The sequence below is a fragment of the Electrophorus electricus genome, chromosome 14 (assembly GCF_013358815.1).
Source record: "Electrophorus electricus isolate fEleEle1 chromosome 14, fEleEle1.pri, whole genome shotgun sequence".
Taxonomy (NCBI): Eukaryota; Metazoa; Chordata; class Actinopteri; order Gymnotiformes; family Gymnotidae; genus Electrophorus; species Electrophorus electricus.
The window spans coordinates 18,084,634-18,098,280 of record NC_049548.1 but is presented as its reverse complement, the minus strand read 5'-3'; the positions used below and the strand labels follow the sequence as shown (position 1 = coordinate 18,098,280).

The following is a 13,647-nucleotide window of genomic DNA, read 5'->3' as shown; positions in this document are numbered from 1 at the left end:
AAATCAGAGCTCCAGGTCCTCCTGATTATTCCCTGCTGTTTACCTAGGACTGCCGACCCTGCCGAACCACGCTGCCCCCCGAACAGCCAGGGTCAGACAGCCAGGGACAGCCGGTGTGTGTGGGTGGGGTCACACATGCATCGGTGGATGTGGCTTTCCAGGGATCACGGTGATGGAGTGGAAAACACCTAAGATTGGAAATCCATATGCATCTCTCCCACAGGAATGCTCTCAAGGTTACACACACACACACACACACACACACACACACACAATTAGAAACCTGGACACTATCTGGCTGCAGAGACCTCATTTACTTGCTTTAGTGGCGGAGAGTACTTTACCAAAGAGTAATGGAAAAAAAGGAGCGTGAGCCCTTTAAGAGACAGAAATGGAGTTATCCTACCTCTCTGACCTAATTGCTCTCTCTCTCTCTCTCTCTCTCTCTTCCCCCCCCCCCCCCCCCCCCCCCCCCCCCCCCCATCTCTCTCTATGGGCTCCGTTCCATCTGACGCGCAAAGATTTTTTTAATACCATCAAAGCTACAGAACAAAGAGACAGAACGAGGGTGTGATATAAAAAGCAAAGCCTGGATGCACTGTGTGTGTGTGTGAGCGCGCATGTACACGTACGAGAGTGTGTCTGTGTGTGTGTGTGTGTGTGTGTGAGAGAGAGAGAGTCAAGTTCTAGGGTGGACTCCCCAATGTTCAGGCATTAGCATTCGCTCAGATTTCGTAGTCCTCCCTCAGCACATCATAAGTGTTTAACCTCCCAGTTCTGCCCTCCGTTCACTAGGGCTGGGCGATATTGCCTTTTGTCATACCGACTCAATGTCTTCAAATAATCCCGTGGTATACGGTATTACCGGGGGGTTTGGAGGGGGGCGGGATTAACACACTTTAACGCACGTTCTGTAAACCAACAACACGTTTTGTTTGAAATACAAACCGGAACATTACAAATGTTGCTTATTTTGCACGTCACTATATGGCAATATCTGGAAAAACATTTAAACCATACAGCTTTAAACACATCTAGCCGATAGCATTTAGCCAGTAGATTAGATTCAACCTCTCGCTCTTCAGGCTTTAACTACGAATAAGACAAAAACGTGAGCATTTATGGCGTGAACGCAAAGCAGGTCAATGCTGTTTTAGTAGCAAATTTCAAATGGCTGAGCTATACGCACCATGTTAAGAAAACGACGGCCAAAAAAGCATCAGTCGAGACAGTTTAACCATGTTACCTCCGTTATCCGAGTTTATAGCCGTGAGATTATTCTCAACCGGTTGCCGTTCTCGGAGTGCAACACCCAGCGCGCCAGTAAAGTTGGCGTTTGTGACTTTATGGGGCGGGGGGGGGACGTACTTTCCAGATATTTAAGACTGTAATTTCCAGTCTGGTGTAATGGACGGTCAATGACACACGTGGTGTCGTGTTCACAGATGCCCGCATATCTGTTGTCGACGAATAGTTTGTACATATTGTCGAACTTTGCTATACAAGTCGGGAAGCGCCATTTTAGAAAAGTATTTCCTACACGTGTTTGGGTCACGGCTTTAAATGAAGGTTTTTTGACCATGTGGAACGACGCCATTTCTTTAGCGAGGTACTTTAACCGCTAATGCAAGCGCCTGTCCCCGTTTCTTGCGGCTTGGCCAGCAGCGCCCAGGCGGCTTTTTGAGGTCGACAGCCTTTGTGAAGCGACTGAAGATGTGAACGCACATTCGACGCGTTTCCGTCCTTAGCTGCGACCACTTTTAGGCAAATCTTATGTACAGGATTATCGGGGTTGGCTGGTTCTCCCTTTTCATTTGGAACGAATTCAAAATGCAGCCACATTGCAGCGGTGGCATTTTTCTTGGAAATCAGCTTTCTTGACTCACCGCTAGCTATGTTGACTTCTCCCTCTCTGTCAACGTATGACCTCAACAAACAGCGAGCCCCTCAAACCTCCAACCGGTGTCCTCTGACGCTCCGCGCCGCCCCTGAACGTGTCGGTTTACAAGACAGATGTGGAACAGAAATGTTCATTTTGGCAAACGTTTAATTACAGTCACCGTTTACCGTCACTGGGGTATATGGCATTACCTTCTTATCGCCCAACCCTACCATTCACTGCTTCCCTCGCATTCCCACTCTTCTCCACCTCTCTCTCTCTCCCTTTTTATTCTCCCACCCTTACTTTTTCTCTCCGGCATTCTCTCTCACTCGCGCTCTCATTCTCCCTTTTCCTCCCTGTCTCTGTACTTCCACTCTTTTGGTACTTTCCCACACTCCCATTCCCTGGAGGATGTGTCACAGGCCACCACAGCCAAACCGAACCGGTGTAACGTCACCATTCACGGGCCGACGGGCCATTCAGGCATGTTTAGGTTCCTCCCACAACTCCTTTAGGCGGGGCTTTATCGGAACAGCTTTGACTCACTGGACTGATAAGAATGACTAAACCTCAAGAGTGCTTCACTCCTTCAGCCACATGCAAAGTACAAAATCCTAGTTTATCCACTGCGCAAATGTCTAATTAACGCCAAGCCCGCCCTTATGGGAATCATCTTCCTGGAACTCAGGTACTCTGAAGAGCTCACCCAAATGCCGAGAGACACCCCGGCTGAAGGGAGCAGCCTACACAATTCCGCCTCTCCTGCTCTCTGAAACTCAACCTCTTCTGTGAAAAGCCGGGCCGACGACTCACTTTACACCTCACAATGTGATCGTTGCTAAATGGCTGGCGGCGCCTACCTGTTCTCCAGGGGTCCGACAAGGAGGCAAAAAGAACCATGGGGGACAGTTCGGAACTCGGGCAGAAATTTCTCGGGACACTTTCCTGGACAAGGATTAAGCCTAGTTCTGGACCGGAGTGCAGTGCCAACGGTGAATCACCAGTGGAAAGATTAAACTTAGGCCAAATCCGGGAAACCATAATGTAATAAAATGATGTTCGACTGTGATCTAGAATATCTATGGCTGTAACAATCCACTTAGTAGAACTTGGGGTTGTGGAAAGTTCTGGGCTTCCAGGGCCATTTCAATGGGAATGAAAATAATTCTCGTTGGGAGTGAAGACACGCACGGCCTGGCAGTGAAAAACCGTCAGCAACCCTTACAGGTTCTTATTTGATTGGCAAGGCTGCTCACTTCTGCGCTGCGCCCTGGGCTTGGACCCTGGCCTCCATGGTCCCATTCACTCAACCCTTACTTGGGCCCCGTGGTTTGCGCTGATCTGCTCACCTCGCTGGTCTAAACACAGCCCTCGAGGCTCTTGGCAGAGAAGTGCCTGTCTGGTAGCACTGCACAGAATCAGAGCCTGCTTGGAGAGCCAAGAGGCCGTGCACAAACAAGAGCCGAGTTCTAGAGATATTGACCTTTAAGAGCCGAGTTGTCCTACAGATGCAGATCTTGCTTCAAGAGCCAAATCTTCTCCGTAATCAGACACAGTTTACTTCTAGAGCCCAACATCCTCCAGAAAGAGCCTGCTCTCAGCTTCCAGACACACAGACTGCTTCCAGAGACAGATGTCCCCTAGAAAGAGCACAACAATGTGCAGTGGGGTAGATGCAGGGGGTCTGACTGCTGATTGGCAGAGGTGACGTGGTGGTCTGACAATACAAGAGACTTATAAAGTCTTTCAATAGGTATTACTGGATTTCATAAAGAGAAAGAGAAACTATGCATAATAAAGCAATACAACAACAGTGGCATATGCTAAAACTTTACACACAAGATTCTGTGCATAGCTTCCAAAAAAGAAGCATCAAACCAATAACCATAAGCATCTGAAAGTACACACACTGACTCATCACCAAATGCCCGTGCGAGCTAGGTTACTCTAGAAACGTAGGGTTTGGCTCTGTCTGGGCTCATACGACGACGGATCACTTTGCCGAGCAACAATAGCACCATTGTCCTTGCCACAATCCTGCTTTTTTTCTTCTCCTCCTCCTCCTTTCCACTGCACTCGGACTTCAGGCATACCGAGTGAGGACGATGGGCCGGACTCTGCCCTCTGCCCCGCCCACTGCCACGCCCTGCGAGGACCCAACTGGCCCTCCTGGTTACCATGTCATCTCATCTGCCAAACAAAACCGATCTGTTCCTCGGGCCAGGAGGGAAAGCGAGACAAAAAATAAATAATTAGGTAAACTGTCAGAAACACGGCAGGACCCCCCCCCCCCCCCAAAAAAAATATAAATAAATAAATAAATAAAAATATAAATAAATAGACATTGCCAGGGGATGTTGAGTCATTATTGTGGGGTTTTGTTTTTTTTTGGGGGGGGGGGTGTCCATTCTACACCATGGCGCTCATATTCGTTGAAAGAGGTTCTAGAGGAGGAGATGGTTGCCCTGGGAGACTGTGAGGTTGCGGAGGTCTATGGGGGCGGGGCGGGGCGGGGCGGGGCGAGAAGGAAGGGGGGGTCTTGCGATCTGTAGAGTAGGATGGCCAGTATCACTTAACTCTGTGCTTCAGCGTAAACTATTAACTGTGCATTCACACACATACCCACAGACACACCACCGAACAAAGCGACGTTCTGGAAAGATAAGGCATGCCATGCAACAGCGGCACTGCTTCCTTACTAAAAAGGACCTGCACTATCTAGAGGACAGAGCCATGCGGGAGGGCTGACACAGTGCACTGTGCCATGCATGATGTGTCTGTAAATGCCATTTCCGAGCACAGAGACTGTTTGTGGACACGGTATGGCTGAATGCCCCATACACAAACAATAACTCTGGCTTAGTGCAGACCCACTGAGAACATATTGTCCTTTGAGCACATAAAGGCTGAAGTAGGATATCCTCTGCCAACTACAGCCTCAGTGTACAAAAAAATTAACCATATAAAAATTAACCATATAAACCATATGAAAGTAACCATATATTCATCGCTAGGTAAGTTGTCAGTAAATGGTCACTGATGGCCAAGTGATCAGACAGAACAGCTGTGGCTAAGTGATCAGACGGAACAGCTACGGCTAAGTGATTAAACGGAGCAGCTGTGACAAAGTGATCGATGGAACAGCTACGGCTGTGATCAGACGGAACAGCTGTGGCTAAGTGATCGATGGAACAGCTGCGGCTAAGTGATCAGACGGAACAGCTACGGCTGTGATCAGACGGAACAGCTGTGGCTAAGTGATCAGACAGAACAGATGTGGCTAAGTGATCAGACAGAACAGATGTGGCTAAGTGATCAGACGGAACAGCTATGGCTAAGTGATCAGACGGAGCAGCTGTGACAAAGTGATCAATGGAACAGCTACAGCTGTGATCAAACGGAACAGCTGTGGTTAAGTGATCAGATGGAACAGCTACGGCTGTGAACAGACGGAACAGATGTGGCTAAGTGATCAATGGAACAGCTGTGGCTAAGTGATCAGACGGAAGAGCGGCAGCTAGCTGATCAGACGGAACAGCTGCGGCTAAGTGATCAGATGGAACAGCTGCGGCTAAGTGATCAGACGGAACAGCTGCGGCTAAGTGATGACAAAAAATCAGATTACAAAACACCAACAATGTGAAGCAATTTACTGTTTATTAATCATTATGGCGATATTGGATTTTGCAATGCTAATCTCACAGAGGCTGGGATATGTAAATGAGTCCCATAATCAAATAGTATTTAATTTTTTGCATGCTAACCAGTTTCAGGTGTTCCAGGGTATGAATATAACTGCACTGGATATTTTTCTCTATATTCTACATCCCTAAATTATGGACAGATTACCAGCAGATTATCACAAATCTCTTATTGAAATCCTTTTAACACTTGCCAAAATCAAAACAAATCTCCCAAATAACCCAAACTGTATGTATGTGTGTATCTTTGTATATATGCATATAAGGACATGCAGAATCAACAGAATTGGAGAAGTTAGAAGAACAATAAAAGATATACTTTACACCCTGGTGGTGGGTGTTTGGTCCTGTCCTTGTAAACCTATCACAAGCATTTGATGATACAGCTGGTCATAGTTCACTTCTACAAAAGCTACTTTCTGTTGGGCTCGTCTCGTGTGTACTTATTCCGTTCAATAACTATGTTAAAAGAAGCAAAAAGAGTTCAGTGTTTTGTTTATGATGAAGAATCAGGTTCTTGACATTGTTAAGGGGTTTGCAGAGTTCTATTCTTGAAATTGTTAACATTAACATTGTTCTATTCTATTCTGGTGTTGTTTACATTATATATAAATGAGGTTGGAAACAAACTGAAAATAGTAAAACTCACTTTTACACAGATGATTCTATTAATGTATTCATGTGTTTCTCTAACTCTGGCTATAGAAAACCTACAGAATGATTTCATTTGATCCAGAAATCCTTGACAATCATAACCTTGTGTAGACAATTTGTATGTTATTTTCCAGGGGTCAAAGGGCTGACAATTATAATTTGACCCAAAGCACTTTCAAACTATCACACTATAAATTCCTAGAAATTAGGATTAAATGGTATATATTTCAAAATGGAATGAAAACTGCTAAAATAACTATTTTATCAGTTGTGGATTGTAGTGATAATCTATATGAAGGCAGCTCATTCTATATTGAAAACATATGATGTCATTTATGATGGTGCTTTATAACTAGAGACAAGGTTCGTCTATCACTGCAAATTGTACACCTTGACACCTCTATATGTGAAAAATACAATTTATTATTTTTTATTTATATAAGGTAAGGTTTTATTGGAATAAAGATGTCCCTATGTCACTCATCTTCTTACATTTAGAATGAATAAAAATACCTACTAAATCAAAGTATTTGTTAGTCCTAAATATCTTACAAAAGCCCTTTGGTTTGGAGACTAGCTGGAAAGTGCAATCTTGTAAACAATATAACCTCATTTTAAGTGGCCAGCTCACTGAGAACTGCATGTTTGTTAGTTCTATTTTAGCACTCTTATCTGTTATTTATTGTAGGTCTCACATGTCTGATGTGTTACATTTTCTTTCATTAACGCCAATTTGTACTGTTCATATACTGTATGCAGGTCCCTTTTCTTTAGAGACATAGTATGAATGACACCTCGGTTAGAACAAATGAATATAAAAACTTGCTTACATGCCTTCAGCCTCTAAAATTGTGCAAAACATTCTAATGATTCAAAGAACAGGATGAGATTAGGAACTGGGCACGTGTAATTCTGCACGATCTGAGAACTACGACACCCGTGACAATGTTAATTGGCTGCCAGACACGAACCAGCACTTAAACCTGTCAAACAACGCCCACGGATCCGAGACCGTACACCTTATTCTCTGTAAATCAGAAAAGAAAAACAAACCACTTTTTTGGGGGGGGGGGGGTTGATGATGTGAACCCGTTGTCACCCAACTACACCACCATTAATATCATGACGGTCCCGCGATGTCCGCAAGCAGACTTACATGTAAATGCAGACGCCACCGTTCAAAAGCACGCAAGAATGTGCAGGGCTGGAGCAACGCGCGGTCGCGAGGGTTTACCTGGTCCAGCGCACGAAAAACAACTAGAAAGGAGGAGGGGGGTCCGCGTGCCGAATCCTCTGCGTGGAAACGTCAAGACGTGGGTCCGCGCGCGAACTAACGGTTAAAAACTTCGGCTTTTCCAGAGAGGGGAGCCTCGGGAGCCCGTGGACCTTTCACGCGGGACAACTGAATAAGCACGCGAGGCAGCTCGATTAGCAAGCAAGCGCGACTCTTGTTTAAGCCCCGTTTTTTTAAAAAACAACTACATTTGCACCGGCGCAGCCTTGGCGGCTAGCGCGTTACCGAAACGACGGCGGAGTTTTGCAGACGCATTCATTTAAGCGGCCCGGGGTCAAACTGCAAGAAGTTCTTTTGCAATGCTTTTCCGAAGCCCTGGGCTTTTGCAACACAAAACGTCGAAGAGCTCGAGTACCTGGAACCTGTTGACTCCTCCTACCGGTGCCTCGCGCTCGGCTGGAGTTCTACCCGAGACGGTTCGGTCGCGATGCAACTCCCTTGTCCCGTGCAGAAGTTGCCCTTTCCGAAAAGCGGATCCTTAGCGGACGCTGCTTGCTCGGGGAGCGGTGAAGTCGCAGCGGACCTCCGCGTAAAGCAGCGGCCATTAGAATCACGTGCCGCCGCGTCCGCGAAACCCAACACGGGCGAGTGACCCCGCCCCGTTTCCTCTCGCGCAGTGCCAGTCCGTCCCGTTAACTCTATCGCGGTCTCGCCTCCGTTTCTGAGAGTCGTTACCGACCCAACGTCGCGTAACGGTTTGCATTTCGTTTGGCTGCATTTTGTAGCCTAGAAGTGGCGACGTGCAGTGGCGCGAGGACGGTTTGTGTATTATTCGTTAACCGTGGGAATAGAAGCGTGCCACGGCGTTGCGCGCGTGTAGCGAGCGCGTCGCATTTATTCACCCAATATTTAAAATCCTCAATATTTAAAGGAATATTTAAAATATTCAGATATGCCTGTTTTAGATTTAGACACCATCAGGAAAAATAACGTTTTAATGCGCGTCCGAGTTACTCAGCCTGTCGCTGCATAGTCATGCGTTTTTAGTTTGGAGGACACGAGTCTCATGCGTGCAGACGTCCTCCCTCATCTTTAAACCATCGGACACCGGCAAACCTAAGTGTTCGCGCGCCTAAGCGCACCCGCGATCGGAAACGGCGAGATTGCAAACGCTACAAAAGCTGAGGGCTGCGCGCGATGCTCCGGGTTTCACGCGTGGTGACCGGGACTCTTTTCCCCTCACGTTGCAAACCGGCTGGCGCAGAAATGCAGAAAACGAGCACCTCGAGGAGCTGTGCGCGCACGCGCCGCCGGCCTTTGGGAAAGCCTTTCTCGCAGTGCCAAGCACGGGCGTCGCTTCTGGCTGCGCGTGAAACGGGAAAGGAAGGAAATGTGCGACGGACAGGAATGGTCACGTGACTGGCTGTGCTTACGTGTTGAAATTGCCGCAGGGCAGAATTCGCCTGTTGTTATCACGTGCCAGTGTTGCAAGCAAAAAGTTTTTCACTGCCATGGAATACTTAACTGACTTATAACAGTTATAAGCGTTCATATCGGCGGCTTCGTCATTTGCAATAATAATAATAATAATAATAATAATAATAATAATAATAATTTCTAATAAATTAGAAAAAGTTTGAAAGCAGACAAGTGTGTGAACATCTGTGTAATAATGTCGCGTACATGTCGAGGCGCGGATGTTGATGACTAACTCCAGAAACCATAGATATGTTTTGGATAACTTGTTTTGCTACCGGATGTGATGCCAAACGACTCCTGTTGTGGTTTCCATGGTGCCTGGAGCAAGCCCAGCAGGAGCCCTGCTCACCACTCCAACGCTCAGCCTATTTCAGGAGGAACTTTAGACTGTCTAGTCCACACACACACACACACACACACACACACACACACACACACACACACAAACACACTTAAGCACACACACACTTAAGCACACACACATAAACACACTCAAGCATGCATGTACACACACACACACACACAGCACAAGATTCTCCTGTTTCCATCTCATGCCTTTTCTCGCAGCCAGAGATGTAGATGTAAACTCACACACAAACATGGACACTCACGCACACACACAGAAGTCAAGCCAACCGGTGACCCTCCCAAGGAAAACATTTTTGGTATCTTAGCTAACATATCAGTGCTCAGTGGACACACACACACGCACACACACAAACATTTCAATGTTTTACCTAAGATATCAGTGCTCAGTGGACACACACACACATTTTCAGTGTCTTACCTAATATCAGTGCTCAGTAGACAAATGTGCTGGACTATGTAGGGCAGGGTTGTGTATAAGTGTGTGTGAGAGTGAGTGTGTGTGTAGCAGATCACACGCACTGAAAGCGTCAGCCGTCCTCTGGCAGGTTGGTGATCTTTATCGGCCTCTGTGCCCGTGTGCTAAAGGTTAGCGAGGTCTGCTCATACTGTGTTGACTGCAAAAACCCAGCCCTAAAGAACACAGGCTGGCTTCACCCACATCCCCAGATAACACCACTCTTAACGTATAGTCCACGCGCACGCGCACACACTCGCACATGCACACACACTCGCCAACATCAATATTAACATGTCCGTCATCCCGTGTCCACCTCTAAGAAAAGAAATTGCAAAGAGCATTCATTCTCTTCCCCTCTACACCCTGATCCTTTAGCTCTCGCCACAACAACACCCCTCCCACCCAGCCCCCCAAAAAACCCTGATTTTTCAAGCTCTGACAGCCGAGCCTTGCGCGAGATTTTGGCCGAATGAAAACATGTGGTAAGCCTTGTGGAATGTCTCAAATGACTCCCAGATGTGGGCTTTGCTCGCAGGCTTAACCCCTTCCTCCCCGCCTCCCCCTCCGGCCCTGAACGTTTGGCTCACAAACACTCCCCACCGCTGTGATTTATGCCGATTGTGCAATGCCTGGCGGAGCGACGGGGGATGAGAGTCCCGCTCCTGCAGGCCAATGCGCGCCATCCATAGATTCAAAACCCTCAGCTTCACAGTCGTCCCGCTTTGGCACCGTGCCGTTGCAAGCCGAACTCCTATAGGGTTCGGCGGGGCCATAAGACCTGAGTTGCGCGTCGTGTTTGGCTCTCGCTGGTGCACGCCAGTCCAGGGGTGCAGGCGGCAAACCACGGGCAATCGCTTGCCCAAAGCTTCGAGCCGTCATCTTGGAGTACTGGAGCGCTGCCTGCCCCCTCCGCCCACCCATTCGCTGCTCGTCCAACCGGCTCATCCCCACCCTCCCCGGCGGCTGGGGCAGAGCCTCTCATTTGTTGAATCTTCCAGACATTTCGCTCTTCCTTGCCTCCCAAACTCCTCCTTTTTTTCCATCTCGTGCGTCATGAACAGATCGACCTCTGAAACCACGGCAGGAGGCCCCCGACATTCTCACAGAGGCTGAACCCTAAAGCTGTTGTCAGCTTTTAGGCCCGGGCTGTGCTGGAGGGACTGAGCTTCAGGGCCACCTGCACTGCGGCTGCTCACGAGCAGAGCTCTTGAGGCTGATAAAAACCGTTAGAACCGCTAGAATGCGTGAGGGACAGGTGAGGACCTTTGCCATTCAGAAGCGCGTTCATATGCATTTGTGCAGATCCCTGCGGACATGCGATTGTGATCAAGCCGGCAGATCTGATTGTGCCATGTGCTTGCTGTGGTTGGCCGATGTTGGCATGGGTCCGCTGTGGTTGGCCGATGTTGGCGTGGGTCCGCTGTGGTTGGCCGATGTTGTCGTGGGTCTGCTGTGGTCGGCTGATCTTGGTATGTGCCTGCTGTGGTTGGCCGATGTTGGCTCGTGTCCGTTGTGGTTGGCTGATGTTGTGGGTCCGCTGTGGTTGGCTGATGTTGGCGTGGGTCCGCTGTGTTTGGCCGATGTTGTGGGTCCGCTGTGGTTGGCCGATGTTGTCGTGGGTCTGCTGTGGTCGGCTGATATTGGTATGTGCCTGCTGTGGTTGGCCGATGTTGGCGTGGGTCCGCTGTGTTTGGCCGATGTTGTGGGTCCGCTGTGGTTGGCCGATGTTGGCGTGGGTCCGCTGTGGTTGGCCGATGTTGGCGTGGGTCTGCTGTGGTTGGCCGATGTTGGTGTGGGTCTGCTGTGGTCGGCTGATCTTGGTATGTGCCTGCTGTGGTTGGCCGATGTTGGCGTGGGTCTGCTGTGGTTGGCCGATGTTGGTGTGGGTCTGCTGTGGTCGGCTGATCTTGGTATGTGCCTGCTGTGGTTGGCCGATGTTGGCGTGGGTCAGCTGTGGTTGGCCGATGTTGTGGGTCCGCTGTGGTTGGCCGATGTTGGCATGGGTCCGCTGTGGTTGGCCGATGTTGGCATGGGTCCGCTGTGTTTGGCTGATGTTGTGGGTCGGCTGTGGTTGGCCGATGTTGGCATATGCCCGCCGTGGTTGGCTGATGTTGGTGTGGGTCCACTGTGGTTGGTTGATGTGGCGTGGGTTCGCTGTGGTTGTTTGATTTTGGCATGGGTCCGCTGTGCTTGGTTGAGACCGGCGTTGGTCTGCTGTTATTGGGTGGTGTTGGCAGGGGTTTGCTGTGCTTGGAGCGTGTTTGCAATAGATTTGCTGCGGTTGGGTGGTGTTGGTGTAGTTTTGCTGTGCTTGGATGGTGTTGGGTCCACTTGGGATTGTCCAGTGCAGCAGTTACAAAGACTGTGAAACAAGGAGACAAATAAAAAGGTCATGTAAAGGACAGTGGGGAGACAGACAGTGGGGAGAGAGACAGTGGGGAGAGAGACAGTGGGGAGAGAGACAGTGGGGAGACAAACAGTGGGGAGAGAGACAGTGGGGAGAGAGACAGTGGGGAGACAAACAGTGGAGAGAGAGACAGTTGAGAGAGAGACAATGGGGAGACAGACAGTGGGGAGACAGACAGTGGAGAGAGAGACAGTGGGGAGAGAGACAGTGGAGAGACAGACAGTGGAGAGAGAGACAGTGGGGAGAGAGACAGTGGGGAGACAGACAGTGGGGAGACAAACAGTGGAGAGAGAGACAGTTGAGAGAGAGACAATGGGGAGACAGACAGTGGGGAGAGAGACAGTTGAGAGAGAGACAGTGGGGAGAGAGACAGTGGGGAGACAGACAGTGGGGAGAGAGACAGTGGGGAGAGAGACAGTTGAGAGAGAGACAGTGGGGAGAGAGACAGTGGGGAGACAGACAGTGGGGAGAGAGACAGTTGAGAGAGAGACAGTGGGGAGAGAGACAGTGGGCACTGGCAGCGCACAGACAGTTGGATATTCCAGACGATGGAAAGACTGACTTCAGTCTAAGTCATCCCGACAGCGTTTGTCAACATGTTACAGCGTGATGTTAACAGTGAGTGCAGAATTACCATTGACATCCAGTTGGAGTTGCAAAAATCCCTTCCAGTGTGCCACTGTTTCAAGGCATTTACAGTAAAAGGATTCAGCTTTCAATCAATCCATCATAAGCAATAGTCCGGTTTAAATAAAACTGATATAGCTGTTGAAAGCTAGTTTGAGCTGTGCCAAGTGGAACAGCGTTTGGAGAGCACTGAAACCCTGTGTTTAAATTACCAATAAAGATATTTAACAGCAACTCTCCCCAGCTGGATTGAAGCTGACAGGAACAGTATCAGAACGGTTATTTACGTTAAAGAGTAAATATATAGCGTGAAATCAGCACAGTGAAACAGTCTGTGTGGCACTGGGTGTTATGCGCTTGGGCTCCAGCAACACGCCAACCACACACCAGTCACACGCCAGTAACACACCAGCAACACGCTGGCCTGCACGCTGATCATAAAGTGGACACCTTCCCGGGCCTGCAGGGCGGACGTCTCTGAGCCGTGCTGGAGAAGAGCGTCTGCCAGGCTCTCCCAAGACAAAGTCGGACAGCACCTGCCGCTCGGGACATCTCGGCGAGACCCAGGGCGCAACGCTCCTCCGGTGTGCCCCTGCTGGGCTGCTTATGTCGCCGTCCTGGCAAAGGGCGGTGGGGTGGGGGTGGGGGGGTTCCCCAGGAAGGGCGGGGCCTCTGAGAAAGGGGGCGTGGCTCCAGCGAAAGCCACAGTTCCTGAAATGCTAACGCTGTTTCACTGTGTAGCTGAGCAGCAGTGAGCCGAGAGGACAGAAAGGGGGATAGAGGCAGGAACATGGAGGAAGAGCGACTCAAAAAGAGGCTGCAGTGAAAGAGAGATGG

The 13,647-nt window shown here is 49.1% G+C and overlaps 1 protein-coding gene across 7 annotated transcripts in view; it reads right to left on the bottom strand.

Moving 5' to 3' along the window:
• raraa (retinoic acid receptor, alpha a) overlaps window positions 1–8,113 on the bottom strand; it is a 101,367-nt gene extending 93,254 nt beyond the window's left edge. For 3 of the 7 annotated variants that reach the window (XM_035533667.1, XM_035533666.1, XM_035533670.1), the window contains exon 1: window positions 7,887–8,111. The gene's annotated coding sequence lies outside the window, so the exon portion shown is untranslated. Of the gene's footprint in view, window positions 1–1,189; window positions 1,212–7,886 lie in introns of those variants that run through there. The other 4 variants (XM_035533671.1, XM_035533672.1, XM_035533673.1 and 1 more) reach the window with 4 other exon arrangements.
• Between the last annotated feature and the right edge of the window lie 5,534 nt (window positions 8,114–13,647).